Below are 6,000 nucleotides of genomic sequence, written 5' to 3'. Positions count from 1 at the left end.
AAACCAATGTCCTGGGCTGTTACCTATGAACAGGAAATGTGAGACATTGCAATTAGAGGTGGGCACAAACAGGGAAAAAACGAACCCGATGTTCGTTGTTCGTTGCCATCCATGAACAGGGAATCACGAACAACCACGAACATGACCCTATTCCCGAAAATGTTCGTGGTTGGCTGTTCGTGGGAGGAAAGGGGGAGACTTGGAAGGGAAGAAAGTTTCCTGCGCCATTTGCAAACAGCATGGGGAATCTCCTTCCCTTCAAAGTCTCCCTCCTTCCAACCAGCTGGAGGGAGGAAGGGGAGACTCTGAAGGGAAGAAGGTTTGCAAACAGTATGGGGAACCTCCTTCCCTTCAAAGTCTCCCTCCTTCCAGCTGGCTAGAGGGAGGGAGGGGAGACTCTGAAAGGAAGAAGGTTCTGAAGGGAAGAGGCTGAGTCGGGGGTGAAGTGTCCCTCTCCCTGCTGCTGTGTAGCAGCAGGGAGAAGGGCATTTCACCCCGGCAGGCTGCACTCAGCCGCTTGTCAGGGGTTTCCCTAACAAGCAGCTGACTAGGGGATGTCCCTCTTCCTGCACTGCACAGCAGCAGGGAGAGGGAAATTTAAACTCCAGCAGGCTGCAATTAGCTCTTGGCAGGGTTTTCCCTGACAAGCGGCTGAGTCGCGGGTGAAGTGCCCCTGGGCTTAGATTGGGGTTTCAGGGGCAACAGGAGTTCAGACAGAGTTCAGAAAGTATGTGCCTACTGTTGCCAAGGGAATTGATTGAAAGGTGCTAGACTGTCTGGCTTGACGCATGTTAATCGGAAATGGGGCCTCACAAACAGCTTGCTCGCAAACAGCTGATCAGGCTGTTCATGGCTTTTTTTTGTTCATATTGCTGTTCATGCCCACCTCTAATTGAACTTTTTTTAAAAAAAAAAGGAGTCCTTTTGACAGGACTCCACAAAGGCTTGCAGGATTCCTGGTTGTAGGCAGGAAACTCTGTTCCAAGGAAGTGGAAACTGAGAAAGGAGGAGAAAAAGGAGCAGCAGTTGAGTGTGTGGTCTCTGGAGAAGCGTCTCTAAGTTTTCTTATGCATGCAAAAAATAGCAGTAAAAACACATTCCGAAGTGTAAAAAGCAGAAAATCTGCATTCTTGGAGAAAGTGCGACCATGACAGGAGGATGACGGGATTTGCACGGCTTGATAATGAGGATGTGTGTACTAATGTGAGTATAGCGACACAATAGCAATACTGTGCCGCTAAAATAAGGACATGTAAAAATGGCCAAAATATAAATATTTTAAATAGATAACTTTAATGATAAATGAATTGAAATAGGAGCCAAGGTGTGAATGAACAAAGGAGGAGATGGCCCTAAAAAGTTTTGGCGGGCTCTGAATGCCCCAGGAACTGAAATCTCTGGGGTAAGGCACTACATCTCCCAGGATGCACTTCTCTTAAAACTACAGGCATACATTCTAGATTCGGTTTCGTTTTCCCGGCCATGTCGGACGCTCCTCTCCGCAGGTCCGGGAGGAAGCGGCCGAGCAGCCTGACTGGGTGGTTGACCTGCGAGGGTTAACCCCCAGGACTCCCAGTGAGGGGGCCAGGGTCTGGAGCGCTGCAGGAAGAGCCCCCTGAAGTCAATGCAGGAGGTAAATTGCCCATCTGCTCCTACGGAGGCCGGCAGACTTGCGCAGCACATCGCGTGCTGCCGGGCCATGGAGAACGGCAACAAGCAGATTTGAGGTGAAAACCTGTAAGTAAGCGAATCCCTTCTGCTATTCCAAGCGTACGCGAAGGATTGGTGGGAGCTGAAGCTAAGAAGGTCCGGATATCTCCCCCTTCACTGAGTTTTGGAACTTAGTTGGCGGTCTCCCCCCCCCCTAAGATGGCGACGAAAAAGCAGAGCCCTGCTGTGAGCAAATCGGTTTTGGCGACGCTACAGGAGAAGGGAGAAACTCTTGAAGAGGTTGTTAAACAGTCGGTCGTTGAAGCTATGAAGCCCTTTGTTGATAAGCTAAATGAAATCGGACAAAGGGTTGGTGCAGTTGAGAATGAAGTGAAAACCATTAAAGATGCAGCGTCTGGGGCAGAGCAATCTGCTCGGGAAAATGCAGTACTCATGAAAGCAACAAACAAAGAAGTAAAGCTTTAGGAGAATCAATTGATAGGATTACAAGTGGATCGTGCTCAGACGGTATTGCGACTTCAGAATGTGAAGGAGGAGGAAAGTGAAAACTTAAAGGATTTGGTGTTGGAACTTTTGGCATCATCCGCAAAGGCAACTAAAGAAGAGTTAAAAAGAGATATTCTGGAAGTCTGTCGGACATCTTCAAAATATGCAACGAAGCGTCAGCTGCCTCGCGAGATTATTATTGATTTTTCATCTAAGAAGACTCGGGACACCATCTTATATAATTCGTACAATGTGGACTTGGACTTTCTGGGTAACAAGGTTAAGATATTGAAGGACGTTCCATTTTTAGCTCGGAAAAGAAGATTCAGATATAAAAGGTTTGCAGCTCTTCTGAGGAAGCGTGAAATAAAATACAAATGGTTATTTCCGGAAGGCATCCGGTTCAGATATAAAGACCAAGCCTACAAGATAATATTGGAAGTACAGCTGAAGGGCTTTGTGTTTAATCATCAAGAGTTCCAGCAAGAAGAAGACTTAGAATCTGAAGGGGGGAGTGGGGAGGAGGGAGTGAGCACAGCTATTGTAGCTGTTCAGAGAGAACTGAGACCGAGACCCGGGGGAGGGGGGGAGAAGACCTGATCCTGATTGTAGTTTGTATTTTATAAGATCTACCAATCTAATAGCATATTAGAAAGTTTAACTTTGAATAATTGTATTATGAAGGGAATACAATACTTGTAGATGTAGTGCATGTTTTTATATGTTGTTTTTTCCCTTTCCCCCTGTTCCCTTTTTCCCTTTCCTTTTTTGTAGTTTTTGTTGTTAGCAATTAAAAAAAAACTGCAGGCATACATTCTAGTCCTAGTACATACTGATTAACTGAGTAATATATTCAGCTTGCTACTGGAACAGCACAGTCAATCATAATCTTGTGCCACCCAGGCTACGCACTTTCAGCATACTGCCCTGTTGGTTCTTACAAGCATCCAAATCTTCCATTCAGAAGTAGAGCACCACCTGGAATTCCAGCTAGAATTTTTTGGGACTGTGTGCTCATTTTTTCTCCAACCATCCAGTGCTTTTGTATTATGTCACGAACTCCAATTAACTTTCATTTAGCTTTCTTTCTCCATCAGAAAGATGTGGTCTACATAGGGAGAAAAGGAGAGGGACTCACTTAGTGGAGTGACTCAGTAGAGACCGAGTCTAGCTAATAGACCTCCCTGTGAGCTAATCAATCATGTTGAAATGGCTAAGTTGGCTGTGTTTTCCCCCAGATAAGTCAACTAAGATGGCATCAGAGACTACTTTTAGTTGAGAGATGGAAAAAGTCAAATAAAGAAGAGGAAAAAATTAAGCCTGATTTGTTAGTTTGGATGAAATGTTTGAAGTTTAGCTGACATTGGAAGCATTTATGTGTATTGGTTGTGTTCCATTTTACTTTATAAATGTCAGACAGAACAGCTCAAAGGAGTAATTAAAGCCAGATAACACTCACAGATGAACTGTAACTTCCCTTCACCTTAGGTACAAAATAATTTGCAAAAAGTGCATGTGACTGGACTCGATGAACCATCTGTCATTGTCTTCTGCCAACCAGTGAAGATGTACCTGTTTCTTCCAGCATTCCCTCACTGACCCTCCTTCCTGCATGTTTTAACTGTGCATGTGTTTTGTTTAGTTGTTGTTTTTATACTATACATTTCAGAAGCTTGTTTTAATGTTATACATGGTACAGCATCTTGGGGACCATGAGCTAGGGGGAAAGGCAGCATAGAAATGTTTTAAATAAATTATAAACTAGAAAGCAATCTTCCCAGTAAGTAGGATTTGATTAACATATGCCTTTTAATTAGGGGTATAATGTATAGTCAATTTGAGTAGTTAAAGCTTTTGACCAATTAAAAAGGTGCTCCTGGTTAATCAGGCAGTGGATCCTTAGAAATTTTGTTAATTATTTGTAATAAAAGTACCTAAATATTCATTGATGGTAGGCACTAGAGATGGGCACAAACAGAAAAAAAATGAACATGATATTCGTTGTTCATTGCCATGCACGAACAGGGACTCATGAACAACCATGAACATGGCCATGTTCACAAATATGTTCGTGGTTGGCTCTTTCTGGGGGCCAGCAGGCACTTCTCCAGCCATCATCCAAGTCAAAATCCCTACTGCACCACTCCCAGACACCTGACCTGAGCAGGCACCAGGAAAGGTACCAATAATAAATAATAGCTTGGCCCCAGAGCCTGGCAGCAGCCCTGGAACTTGAAGGGGTAGATCCCTACCGCACCTGTTATGATCTTTACTTTCTTTAGGGTAGATTTTTCTTTTAATCTATCCCTTAACCCTCTGGGTAGTCTGCTGCCACCAGGAATATTTTATTCCAAGATATTTTATTTAAATTTTCCCTTTGGTAACGTTCCTAAGCGTCAGGCTCCTTCGTGGTTCTATGTGGCCCTGAGGATAGGAATGGGATATAGCAATGACAGCTACACTGGGATATAACAAAACAAAAATAAACTTTTATTTAGTCAAGAAGCGTATTGGTTTCATAAACGTAGTTCTCAGTTCTTAAAGTTACTTCATTTACTCTCATTCACACAGATCTCTTATAAGGCTTCACACACACTTAGCCTCTTTCTCTAACTCAATATTTGTCTCACAGAGATGCTTAAAACTCCTCAGGCAGCACACAGCTAGCCTCTCTTTCCCTGACTGTTATTCACAGAAATATGAAACCTGCTCAGGCAGCACACAGCTGGCCTCTCTTTCCCTGACTGAGTGTCCTTTCACAAACGTGCTCAGTTCAGGTTCCATACAGGTTATATTTCTCTCATAAACACTTCAGTATACTCAGGCAGCACACAGCTAGCCTGCTTTTTTCTGACTGAATATTTTCTCTCGGCCCTGTCAGTCTCAAAACTGCATTCACTCCGCCCACACTCTCAGTCATCAACCAATCATATCACTCACTCTTCCCTCTCTCACCCCCACTCTTTACCTAGCTCAAACCAAGCATTTAAAGACACATGCACCCATTTACTTGAAATCATTACAGCACCACTCCCAGAAATCTTACCTGAGCAGGCACCAGGAAAGGTACCAATAATAAATAATAGCTTTGCCCCAGAGCCTGGCAGCAGCCCTGGAACTTGCAGGGGTAGATCCATATCCCACCACACACAAAGAAAATTCAAGCTCCAATGCACTTTATCAAAATGCCAACAGCAGCTGTCTCCCCCTCTCCAAACCCAGAGCTGGGAGCCCCCCTCCCCCCTGGTCTTTGTTCCCTTGTAACAAATTTGGAGTGCCACACTTGAAAGGAAGACCTTCCAATCGAGCTAAATTGGGCTTAGATTGGGGTTTCCAGGCAACAGCAGGAGTTCAGACAGAGTTCAGACAATCCTTGCCTAAGGTGCCAAGGGAATTGATAGCAAGTGCCAGACTGTCTGACTTGACGAACAGCAACAAACAGCAATGAACAAGGCTTGCAACGATCACCTGTTCGTTTAGAATGGGGCCTCACGAACAGTTTGTTTGCGAACAGCAGATTGGGCTGTCCTGGCTTTTTTTGTTCATATTGCTGTTCTTGCCCATCTCTAGTAGGCACAAACAGGGAAGTGGCATTCTCACACAGGAAGGAAGTGCCTCTTCTGAAATGATATCTGCTAAGACACATGTGAGAATCATTTAAAAGCGAAGAATCTTTTCCTCCTAATGAATATTCTTTGTATGCCAATTTATGCAGTTTTAATTAATTCAATATGTCCCTGATGATTTGAAAGAAATGTGCCTGAGAAACATGCTAATAAGAATTCTCTAGCAAGAGTCATCAGCAGCCCGCTAAATACTTCCCTTCTTGTAGGAAGACTGTGT

The sequence above is a fragment of the Eublepharis macularius genome, chromosome 1 (genome assembly GCF_028583425.1).
Source record: "Eublepharis macularius isolate TG4126 chromosome 1, MPM_Emac_v1.0, whole genome shotgun sequence".
NCBI classification, from domain to species: Eukaryota; Metazoa; Chordata; class Lepidosauria; order Squamata; family Eublepharidae; genus Eublepharis; species Eublepharis macularius.
The sequence above is the reverse complement of the archived record's forward strand: the minus strand, read 5'-3'. Positions refer to the sequence as shown.